Source organism: Oncorhynchus keta, chromosome 32 (genome assembly GCF_023373465.1).
Source record: "Oncorhynchus keta strain PuntledgeMale-10-30-2019 chromosome 32, Oket_V2, whole genome shotgun sequence".
Classification (NCBI taxonomy): Eukaryota; Metazoa; Chordata; class Actinopteri; order Salmoniformes; family Salmonidae; genus Oncorhynchus; species Oncorhynchus keta.
In genome coordinates, this window is record NC_068452.1 from 23,404,686 (window position 1) to 23,418,131 (window position 13,446).

Below are 13,446 nucleotides of genomic sequence, written 5' to 3' on the forward strand. Positions count from 1 at the left end.
TGTTTATCCTATTAAGAATTACAATCTGTATTATATGTTACACATTTGAAAAGCAGCAAAAAAGTAGTAAGTAGTTGCTAAAGTTGTCTGTGATGAGATTGGAACTTGAAACCATTGGGTTGCTAGATGTTTGCGTTGATGAGATTCGAACTCCATGCCTTTGGGTTGCTAGACGTTCGTATAATATGCCCCCCTTTTCATTCCATCAATGTGGGCTAGGCTATAACATTGTATCTGATGAGCAAGGGTTTATTTAGTCTTCTAGGGCAACAAGTAATGACAGACGAGAAGCTGCATTTAATTAGAGACAAGTTTATTAACAAATAGCCTACCAAAATGTTGTGGTCTGCGGTTGTGAGGCCAACTGGATGTATCGCCAAATTTTCTAAAACAACGTATCTAAAATGACGTTGGAGGTGTTTTATGGTGGAGAAATTCACACTAAATTCTCTGGCAACAGCTCCGGTGGACATTCCTACAGTAAGCGTGCCAATTGCATGCTCCCTCAAAACTTCAGACATTTGTGGCATTGTGTTGTGTGACAAAACTACACATATTAGAATAGCATTTTACTGTCTCCAGCACAAAGTGCACCTGTGAAATGATCATGCTGTTTAATCAGCTTCTTGTCTGGTGGATGGATTATCTTGGCAAAGGAGAATTGGTCACTAACAGGGATGTAAACACATTTGTACACAAAAGCTTTTTGTACATATGGACAATTTCTGGGTCATTAAAGGTTGGAGTTGAAGTCATTAAAACTAGTTTTTCAAACACTCCACACATTTCTTGTTAACAAACTATATTTTTCGCAAGACTGTTAGGGCATCTACTTTGTGCATGACACAAGTAATTATTTCAACAATTGTTGATAGACAGATAATTTAACTTAAAATTCACTGTATCACAATTCCAGTGGGTCAGACGTTTACATACACTAAGTTGACTGTGCCTTTATACAGTTTGGAAAATTCCAGAAAATGATGTCATGGCTTTAGCTTCTGATAGGCTAATTGACATCATTTGAGTCAATTGGAGGTGTACATGTGGAAGTATTTCAAGGCCTACCTACAAATGCAGTGCCTTTTTGCTTGACATCATGGGAAAATCAAAAGAAATCAGCCAAGACCTCAGAAGAGAAATTGTAGACATCCAAAGGTCTGGTTCATCATTGGGAGCAATTTCCAAAGGCCTGAAGGTACCACTTTCATCGGTACAAACAATAGTAAGTATAAACACCATGGGACTACGCAGCCGTCATACCGCTCAGGAAGGAGACACATTCTGTCACCTAGAGATGAACGTACTTTGGTGTGAAAAGTGCAAATCAATCCCAGAGCAACAGCAAAGGACCTTTTGAAGATGCTGGAGGAAACGGATACAAAAGTATCTATATCCACAGTAAAACGAGTCCTTTATCGACATAACCTGAAAGGCCGCTTAGCAAGGAAGAATCCACTGCTTCAAAACCGCCATAAATAAGCCAGACTCCGGTTTGCATCTGCACATGGGGACAAAGATCGTGTTTTTTGGAAAAATGTCCTCTGGTCTGATGAAACAAAAATATAACTGTTTGGCCATGATCACCGTCATTATGCTTGGAGGAAAAATGAGGATGCTTGCAAGCAGAAGAACACCATCCCAACCATGAAGCACGGGGTGGCAACATCATGTTGTGGGGGTGCTTTGCTGCAGGAGGGACTGGTGCACTTCACAAAATAGATGGCATCATAAGGTAGGAAAGTTATGTGGATGTATTGAAGCAACATCTCAAGACATCATCAGGAAATTAAAGCTTGGTTTCAATTGGGTCTTCCAAATGGACAATGACCCCAAGCATACTTCCAAAGTTGTGGCAAAATGGCTTAAGGACAACAAAGTCAAGGTATTGGATTGGCCATCACAAAGCCCTGACCTCAATCCCTTAGAACATTTGTGGGCAGAACTGAAAAAGCATGTGTGAGCAAGGAGGCCTACAAACCTGACTCAGTTACACCAGCTCTGTCAGGAGGAATATGCCAAAAACGTATTGTGGGAAGCTTGTGGAAGGCTACCGGATACGTTTGACCCAAGGCAATGCTACCAAATACTAATGGAATGTATGTAAACTTCTGACCCACTGGGAATGCGATGAAAGAAGTAAAATCTGAAATAAATCATTCTCTCTTCTATTATTCTGACATTTCACATTCTTAAAATAAAGTGGTGATCCTAACTGACCTAAGACAGGGATTTTTACTAGGATTCAATGTCAGGAATTGTGAAAAACTGTGTTGCATTACGCACTGAATGTAGGTAAGGAGTCAAACGCAGGAGAGCAGAGATGTCAGTAGCGTATATTTTAATAAGGGCAAGTCAAAAAAACTGTACAGTACAATACCCCAAAACAACGCCCAAGACAATGGGAACTAACAGTACTCCCATAAAGCGCAAAAACACAAGGCACCTTACTATAGCGAAATACACTGAGGAAAGCCTCCACGAGCAACAAGAAAATAATCCCGCACAAACCTAAGCGGGTAAACAGGGGTAAATATACACACAGAAATGAAAGCAAATGAAAACCAGGTGTAAATGAACCAAAGACAAAACAAACAGAAAAGGAAACGACCCCGACCGCTGAGCACTGCCAGAACAGGGAGAGGAACCACCTTCGGTGTAAGTCGTGACAAACTGAGTTTAAACGTATTTGGCTAAGGTGTATGTAAACTTCTGACTTCAACTGTAGGTTTAAATCATATTCTTATTCTGAAGCAAAAGATACCTGACAATGACCTGTGGAGAAGGAGATGAAAGACTGTGGAATGTCATGGAAAAACCATCCCCATAAAAGGCAGTTAGGCTCTTGTGGAAGCCTTATATTCTACATAGGAACGAAAATGATTACGTTTTTAAAAAGTAAGTTGGGTCGTTCAACAAAAAGAGTGCCTTTTGTGTACCTATTTTAAGTAGAAATCGTGCACCAATATATCATTTTAAAAGCATGTTATTTTCGATTTTTTCACATGAATAAAGGCTTGCTAAAGTACCAAAATGTAGCATTCTGACACGTCCCTCCTTCAAACCATTACTTCTAGGAAGGTTTTAACGCACTGAATCACAAACTTTCTCCAAATTTCACCATCATTGTAAAGCCCTAGTTATTTGGTTGCTTTTTTGACAGTCATTTCTGAAGACGAGGAGCATCCATGCATGGGATTTCATTTGGGATTTTAAATTGAATTAATTTAGCATTACTTTACATGCCATTTAATTCCATGCAATAATAATAGAATTGTATATTAATAATCCTTCATTTCAAGTGTCATAGTTTGCAAATAATAGCATGGATGACAGTGAAAAATGGAAGGTTTTCCCTTTACAAAAACTGAACTTCATGAAAGAAATGTCCTGTTGGTGACATCTTGTCACAGTACACCCACACTGTGTAAACCCAGTCAACCCGTCGCTTTCTTACCCAGTCACACCTGCTCACGACCTCCCAGAGCTCTAGCCTCACAAGATCAATCTATCAATGTCGCATCGATTTTATTTGGACTGTTGCAGCCATGCTTGATTTGGCTGGATAACCTGCACAAACTGTAGCACGCTCAGTGGACTGAAGCAAATTGAAAATAGTTTAACACCGTAAACACTTTTGTTAGATAATTGATTATACATTGTCTGCCAACATTGCATTGGTGACTGGTTTAGGGGAAACGCCAGTCATGGCATTGCCCAAGTTCACAGGAGGCTTCTGAAGGGAAGACTGCACATAATAATGGCTGGAATGGAGCGAATGAAATGGCATCAAACACATGGAAACCATGTATTAGATACCATTACACCTCTTCCGCTCCAGCCATTACCACGACCCTGTCCTCCCCAATTAAGGTGCCACCAACCTCCTGTGCCCAGGTTATATGACCTGCTACTAAAATAGAACCATTGTCAGTGTTTATTCAATACATGCTTTACTTTACTGCACCCGGAAATTACTATACAATTTCCAAAAGTGAAATGAATAGAACTTTGTGTGGTTCATATCTTCATTGTTTGTGATGGCTAATGATCTGCAGATTAGATAAATGTTGATGTCATACTCTATTCACAAGGGAAGTGTGAGACAAATACACAATATTATTTTGATCTGATGATGTGCATAAATGCTTCAAGTACAAAGTACATGATAAGACAACACAGAAAAATATGATGCAGATTAGATCAATTCCCCTCTACCCCACTGCTATTATTTTCCAATTAACATCAGAGACTGTAGTCAACAGACCCATGCTTAAAGATGTCCTCCAGTGAGTTTTGAACTTCTTCTGTTGAAAAGCGATATATTATACAGTAAAGTACATACACTAAAGGGTATAAACAATGAGAAAAACAATGTTTTTTTTAGACACAACTGCAACCTTCAGGGAGTAGGGCATTCAAAGAGTTGGTTTGACGGTCAGATGTGATGTCGTCGGCCTCACCCCTGCCTTAAGGACCGGTAGGGAAGCAAGAGAGAACAAAAGAGTAACCCCCCCCCCGTGCAGTGTTATGTTATATTTGGACGTCCTTTTGTTAAGTAAATCGGGTTTTAAATGAGGTTAGAAAAAAAAATAGAATGGAGGACGACTTTAAGCACAGTGTATTACCTCAGAATATGCTATTTCATCAAACTCCCTCGATCAATGCCCATAAAGTCTATTTTAAGTGGTATGGAGCAGCACAAAATTCAACAAATATTGACAACACAATAGGGAGGATAGCCTCAGCTTGGCTCATCCATTTACAGCCTTCAATAAACTAGAACATTTGTTTAGTCCTTAATTTAGTGGTAATTCCTCCCTTGGCGATTAGTCTGAGTATTAGATGGAAATGGGCCAGCTGCCTGAGACTGGCGATGGGAATGCAGTTAGATGATCTGTGAAGGATTGTGTGTGTGTGTGAGGAGGCCAAGAGGATAGTTTCACAGCTCTATTCAAAAGACATGCTAAATGAGAGTGGGGTCTCATTATGGTGGAAAGGGCACCAGATGACAAGAAAATCAAACAATCTAATATTAGCAGAGTAAAAGCTCTAATGTTGTGATGCACATTGTAGAAAATAAGTGTGTTAGAGAGCCTCCCCCTCCCCCTGTGTCCTCAAGCTGAACTTTAACACACCTGCTTAGACGACCTTGATCTATATATGTGCCAAAGTCCTGTCGTTTCAAAAGCTCAGCGATTGAGTCAATCATAATGATAAACATGTTAACAATATTGAAAGGACAAGACACTCCATCAATAATGTTGGACACACAGACAAACAGAACATACAGCTCTATCCCGGCAACTCTATGGGGCCTGTAGCTGTAAGCTCTATCCTGGCAACTCTATGGGGCCTGTAGCTGTGAGCTCTATCCTGGCAACTCTATGGGGCCTGTAGCTGTAGGCTACAGCAGCACCCACCCGTAGCATGCGCTCCAGCAGGTATATCTCACTTGTCACCACCCAAGCCAATTCCTTCTTTGGCCGCCTTTACTTCCAGTTCTCTGCTGCCAATAACCGTAACGAACTGCAAAAATCACTGAAGCTGGAGACTCATATCTCCTTCACCAGCTTTAAGCACCAGCTGTCAGAGCAGCTCACAGATCACTGCACCTGTACATAGCCCATCCAACTACCTCATCCCCATACTGTATTTATTTATGTATCTTGCTCCTTTGCAACCCAGTATCTACTTGCACATTCATATTCTGCACATCAATTACTCCAGTGTTTAATTGGTATATTGTAATTACTTCGCCACCATGGCCTATTTATTCCACGTGTAACTCTGTGTTGTTGTTTGTGTCGCACTGCTTTGCTTGATCTTGGCCAGGTCGCAGTTGTAAATGAGAACTTGTTGTCAACTAGCCTACCTGGTTAAATAAAGGTAAAATAAATAAATACAATTTAGAACTAACTGAAGTTAATTTAGTGCTTTATCCAGGCAGCGGGAAAGTAGAGCATTGCAGTAGTCTAACCTAGAAGTAACAAAAGCATGGATGAATTTTTCGGCATCATTTTTGGACAGAAAGTTTCTGATTTTTGCAATGTCACGTAGATGGAAAAAAGCTGTCCTTGAAACAGTCTTGATATGTTCGTCAAAAGAGAGATCAGTGTCCAAAGTAACGCAGAGGTCCTTCACAGTTTTATTTGAGACGACTGTACAACCATTAAGATTAATTGTCAGATTCAACAGAAAATCTCTGGATCAGCGGGGTGGAGATGTTGGAGATGTTGTTTCCTACCTTCACCACCTGGGGGCAGCCCGTCAGAAAGTCCAGGATCCAGTTACACAGGGTGGGGTCGAGACACAGGGTCTCGAGCTTAATGACGAGTTTGGAGGGTACTATGGTGTGAAATGCTGAGCTGTAAATAAATACATAAATAAAAAACACTATGGGGCCTGTAGTTGTAAGCTCTATCCTGGAAACTCTATGGGGCCTGTAGCTGTAGGCTCTATCCTGGTAACTCTATGGGGCCTGTAGCTGTAGGCAGAATCCTTGTGGAGATACAGAACACTTTCAACCTGTGTGTTAAAAGTCCTTCTCCATGGCACTGTGTGTCTTTGAAAGAGAAAGCTTGTGCTTCAGGGTGTGTGTTACACAGCGTGATTTCATCCACAGAATCATCTCATTGGTTTGACATGCTGGATGAAAGTCTCACCCATGGGAATTGATGGTGAAGTCATTAGTACGTGAAATGCTGAACAATTTGTTTTCACTTCCCTCTATCACTCTTTCATTACAATTGCTTGCTAAACAGGCTGAAGATAAATACAACAATACCTATTTGGATGCAATAGCAATGCATATTTTTGCATCCATTTTCTTCAGACATGATTTCTTTCATGCTCTGATTATTATAATATATATAAAATAATTAATGGTAGAGAACAACACAAGGTATTATACCAAATGGGGGATCATCCCAGCAGGTGCTCCAACATTAAATATACACTATATATACAAAAGTCTGTGCACCCCTTCAAATGAGTGAATGTGGCTATTTCAGCCACATCCGTTACTGACAGGTTTATAATATCGAGCACACAGCCATGCAATCTCCATAGACAAACACCGACAGTAGAATGTTCTTACTGAAGAGCTCACTGACTTTCAATGTGGCACCGTTATAGGATGCCACCTTTCCAACAAGTCAGTTCATCAAATTTCTGCTCTGCTAGAGCTGCCCCAGTCAACTGTAAGAGCTGTTATTGTGAAGTTACAAGGTCTAAGAGCAACAACGGCTCAGCCTCAAAGTGGTAGGCTACACAAGTTTACAGAACAGGACCACCGAGTGCTGAGGCGCGTAGCGAGTACAAATCATCTGTCCTCGGTTTCAACACTCACTACCGAGTTCCAAACTGTCTCTGGAAGCAACGTCAGCACAGTAACTGTTTGTCTGGAGCTTCATGAAATGGGTTTCCATGGACGAGCAGTCGCACACAAGCCTAAGATCACCATGCGCAATGCCAAGCGTCGGCTGGAGTGGTGTTTAGCTCGCAGCCATTGGACTCTGGAGCAGTGGAAATGGGTTCTCTGGAGTGATGAATCACGCCTCACCATCTAGCAGTCTGACGAATGAATCTGGGTTTGGCGGATGTCAGGAGAACACTAGTTGCCCGAATGCATAGTGCCAACTATAAAGTTTTGTGGAGGAGGAATAATGGTCTGGGGCTGTTTTTCATGGTTCGGGCTAGGCCCCTTAATTCCAGTGAAGGTAAATTTGAACGCTACAGTATACAATAACATTCTAGGCGATTCTGTGCAGTTTGGGGCAGGTGCCTTCCTGTTTCAGCATGACAATGCCCCTGTGCACAAAACGATATCCATACAGAGATCGGTGTGGAAGAACTTGACTGGCCTGCACAGCGCCCTGACCTCAACCCCATCGAACACCTTTGGGATGAATTGGAATGCCAAATGTGAGCCAGGCCTAATTGCCCAACATCGGTGCCCGACCTCACTAATGCTAGTGGAAAGCCTTCCATGAAGAGTGGAGGCTGTTATAGCAGCAAAGGGGTGACCAACTCCATATCCATACCCTGATTTTAGAATGAGATGTTCGACAAGCAGGCGTCCACATACATTTGTTCATGTAGTGTACAGTAGCTGTGTCAGATTGATATTTGATTGGTATCTTTGTATGTGTTCGGCTAATGAAAAAAGCTACAAAATAATTATAGGCATGTCTTTTTGATCTGATCCGAGGATATTTGAGTTCTCAGATCCCGTTATAATATGGTTTTGGGGAAATCTGAACAAACACAAGAGGAAATCTCCTGTCACAGACCTCAAAATAATCTATAGACACAGCGCTATTGTTACCTGTCAGACACCCCATGAAATTCAAATAATCTCAGAGCAAACCGTGGAGCTGTTCCCGTATGTAAAGCAGATGGAAAACAAGGCAGCCAGTTCTTCTAAGAATCACAAGGGACTGTAAAATGTTTCACACATTTCTATTCACTAGCTCGCTATGTAAACAGCCTGAATTCTGGGAGCTCACTCCATTGTTCACCTACTGGAGTGGAAGCAACATTTTAGTACCCCATAAATGCTTTCTGCTCTCTGCGTTTCCCCACCCTCCAGGTTTTGTGGGGGCATTCCAATGCACCACAGGTTTGTTTGGAAAAACAAACAAAAATAGTGACTTCTTCTGACTTCTTCTGAGTTATAGGCTACATTTTATTCTCAACAAATCAAGGATAGCATATTTCCCATACCCTATTCCACATTTCCCACCTTTTATTTCCAAACATGTGAAAGTCTGATCTCAGATATTAGCTGCTATCAGCTGCTGGGTAGCCAACGTGACATCATAGGAAAATGTCCTACTGGCACATTTGAAAAAAAAGTTAATATGTCACAGTAGGTGAAGTTTTTCTCAGTACATTGCAGTCAATGGGAAAAGATGAGTGTCACAGCGTTGACGCTTTTCTTTTTTATCTCGTCTCTCTCTCTCTCTCTCTCTCTCTCTCTACCGCTTCTTTATCTCCCTCCCTCCCCCCTTCTCCCCTTTTATCTCGTTCTTTCCCCTCCATTCTCTCTCCCTCCTTATTTCCCTCCCTCCTGCTCTTCTCTTCTTCCTCCTCTCTCCCACCTCTGTCTGTCTATTGACTCTCTTCCATTCCTCCTCTCTCTCTCTCCCCTCTTCACCCTCTCCCTCTGTCTGTCTGCTGTCCCCCCCACTTACGACACCCCTCCTCTCGCTCTCACCCCTCCATTCTCTCTCCCTCCTTCTTTCCCTCCCTCCACTTACAACCTCTCTCTCTCCTTCCCCTCCCCTCCCTTCTCTCACTCTCCCTTTTCTTTCTCCCCTCCCCCTCCATTTTCTGTCCCTCCTTCTTTCCCTGCCTCCCCCTTCTCTTCTTATCTCTCCCTCTCCCTCCTCTCTCCTACAGACAGACAGGCAGACACAGACAGACAGGCAGGCAGACACAGACAGTTTCAACATTTCAAGTAAATCAAAAATAAAATGTGACAAATATCCTCTTTTGAATTCATTCAATAATTCATAACAAGGCTCTTAGCTTCTATAACTGCTTTAAAAAAAATACGCTTTTGGGTCGATTGACTTCAAATTTTATATGCCGGATCATGACAGTCCCCCGTTCACAAATATGTAAAATGTTGGAAAATTAAACCTTTTTTACTCTCTGAAACCACCTCTATGACCCCCAATTAAGTAATTTCCTGTAAACAGACAGACATACAGTCAGACACAGACAGGCAGGCAATTAGACAGGCAGTTTCAAGTTTCAAGTCAATACATTTTTGGGGGACCAACATCCTCATCAAAATTCATTCAAGAATTCATAACAAGGTTCTTGGTTTCTGTGAAGGAGGGATGGGGGTGAAGAAGGGTGAGGAAGAGAGAGGAGGGAGGGAGGGAGGGAGGGAGAAAAAGAGAGAGAAGGGTGTCATCTCTGATGCATTTCTTTATGCATCCATATTGTGATACTAGTCTCTTTCCCCATTGAATGCATTGTATTAAATTAGTCATCAACACTGTGACAATCATCTTTTCTTATTGACATAAGCGTCAACACTGACACTCCTCTTTTCCCATTGACTGAAATTTATTGACATACGGTTCAATTGGTTGACACTCATCTTTTCCCATTGAACCCAATGTATTGAGATAAACGCCAACCCTCTGACACTCGTTTTTTTCCCAATTGACTGAAATTTATTGAGAAAAACGTCAGCTACGGTGACATTTGACTTTTGCAAAAAAAGTGCCATGACATTTTCAGGCTGATAATGGGCTGGGGTAGCACGGTCAAAGTCCCTGTGTGAGTCCCTGCATCATTGGAACATGATGAGGAAACATACATTTGGCCTCAGCTGGGCATGCAGTGAGAGTGTGTGTGTGTATTCTTGCATGAGGTGCTGTGGGAGAGACATGGCTCACACTGTGATGTAGATGCCATGCTTGTTTATCTCTGGGTCTGTCCGAGGTAGGGGTGTCCCTGCAGGAGAGAGCGATGTATTATTCAGACGTGTCTCACTCTGTGGGGGTGAGGGGTGTGTACTGTATGTGTGGGAAGGGAGGGGGGTGAGTGCAGTGAATGCCAGAGGCCCAGCAACGCTATTTCTCCCCAGGCTGTCAATGCTGACATCACCTGCTGGCCGTTTTGCCACGTCCTTTTCGGCAGGGGTCTCTGACCTTCTCCTGGTTCGTGCAGTAGAGAGAGGGCTGAGAGATCTCAATGTGTCTGTTATGCCCAGGGACTCGTTAGCTGGTGTCACTCAACAACATACACTGCTTATCTATTCTGGATCAACACTTTTTGATAAACAACCTCCGAGCTCTAATGCAATATTTGTTTGAACACTGACCAATAGCACTGACACTGACGGTAAATGAAAGTGTGTTTCAGGGTGTCCTTTTGTTGTGGTGATTTCCCTTTGAATCTATTGGTGGGATTGACTATTGGCTCTCTTGGACTAACTTGGGTTGGACAGAATATTCTCAAACATTTAGTGGCAGTTAGGACACTCCGAAGTAGTGTAAAACCATAATTTATAGTTTCCTCTAATGTCTCTCTACCAGCTGTGGAAAGCAACTTGGGGTAGAAAAAGACCCCCCAGAAAACCCCAACTGTAATTACATTTACATAATCTTGTCATAGATTATTATCATCATAATCCTCAAGATTACAGTCAACCAAGTGACCTTGCTACTAGCACTATAGCACCCCATTTCAAATCCCATACATTGACTTTGTAATGAACAGTCCCTTTAGCGTGTTAGCTGCCACCATCGAGCCGGAAAGTATTACGGACAATTGCTGGACTCACTGTAGGTTAATCCCTGCAACACTAGGCTTGTCTCTCCATTGCAGCAGCAGCATTAGCAGCATAAGCGCTGCTGGTGACATTATGAGGGATGCCAGGACCCCAGCCAGCCAGGGCATCAGGGCAGCGTGGAGCGTGACTGTCAACAGAACATTCCCAGAGGCCTGCAACACTAAACCACCAAGGCCCCATCGCAGGGATGAAATCCCCCCCATTACACTGCTGGCTCTCTGAAAAAAATAAGGGAATGAATAAACCCTGCGGTGGTGTTGCCGTGGATCAGAATCCAATTAAACACTGTTTAGCTCTAAACAAGCTGCCAGTCTTAGCCTGTTGACTCATGAAATGAATGTATTGTTTTGCTAAAAAGAAACAGAAAACACAGTGTTACCTCAGGCAGCGACCAATCAAACTGACATGGGAGCATACCTGGATGATGTAAATGTCAAATTGTACGTTGCCGATTGGGTTGTCAAAGAGACAACACAATATAGCGTTGATAAGTCTGTTCCTGGAAAAATTGAAAACTGTGGGCTAGTTTGAAGTTTATATTTCTGTAGGCTCAGAGCAAATGCAGTACAACAATGTATTGGCTCAGGGAAGCAACTCCCCAGGGGGCTGTGTTCTACTCCCTAGCTGCCATGTCAATATAACTACTGACCACTGCAGTATCTCTAAGCATCACAAAGACAATTTATGCAATGCATCAAGCCGTTTGAGGTTAAGGGTTCCTCCTACGCTTCATGGAGACTCTTAATGGACATTTGTAAATGCCTTGAAGATGTAACAAATGAGAGGTATAAAGTTAAATGTCCTGTGAAATCCTGAGAAGGCTTAAAACAAGCAGGTATTTCAGACTCAGGGCGCTTTCCGAACACGAGGAAATTATCTTGGGTACAGCCAGCCCTTATCTCAAAGTGACCACAGGACCGCATCAAAAGCTTGTTCATTTACAGATGCTGCCACTTCTCAGCTGCGGTGGCAGAAATGACTGAACTGTCCCTGGGGTCATTGAGAAGACACACTTCCGCCAGTTTGGCATGCCTCCACACTGTAGAGCAGAGCTGTAGTGCTGTTGCTCAGCTCAATCCAGGCAGGTGCTCTGTTCCCGTGGCCTAATGTGAGACGCCACAGTGCAGGTAGTCCGTCTAAACCACTTTGGATCAACTTAATGCAACCAGGTGTGGCCCCACAGTAGGGGCTCAGGTGACACCTGCTACTTCCCTTTAATTAGAGCTAAAACAGCTGTTTCAGGGTAGACAGAGGGGGAAATCGTCCCATGTCTCTCTATAGCCTGAATCAGTGGTTTGAATGATCAAATATAGGTTGCATCTGTACGTCGCTGATGGTGTTAGAGAAGCAAAAAGCCAATGAGCCAATGACACGAAAGCCAATGGGGCGGTATTGCAGGTTAGTCCTTGTCAATAGGATTATTCAGTGTATTCAATATTTTTGCCAAAGAGAAATTGATTTCTGTTTCTAACAAGGACGTATAGAGAGATAGAACATGATGTTTTTGTTGCTGCTTGTCTTACTGGATATGATTAATGTTTTTAGACAGCTGTCTGTGGGGGGGCATGGCCCTCCTGGCAATTGGCTAGCGAGGCCTGAAGGGAGGGAAATGGAAGGAGTGGCAGGATTCACCTACTCATTCTAACAGCAGGACATATCACCAAGGGACAGTTAGTGTTGAGTGGTAGGGAAAGTTTAAGCTGGCTTTGATTTTACTCATATAATAGGCATAGTATATATGAAGAGTGGGCTCCATCTAGCATTCTGATTTTCTTTGGTTTATCAGAGCGAGAAAAAAGAGAATGTGACATACTGTATGTGTGCAAACGAAAACATTTTATAATGTGGAATGTGTTTAGTTCTGTTTGTAAATACAAAGTGGTTCAATAGTGCACTCTTAAGCCATCGTTCCTCTGGAAAGAGACAACCAAAACCCTAAAATCGAAACAAAAGGAAAATGAAATCGAGACCTAGATCCAGCCAACAGTAAACATTCTAATAAAGTTGATGACATTGATGAGATGGTCTCTCTCTCATCATATATCAGAATAATGGACTGTGGATAGCAGATACAATTAGATATTCTTTATTATATTATATTTATTATATTATATCTTCATTAATAAAGT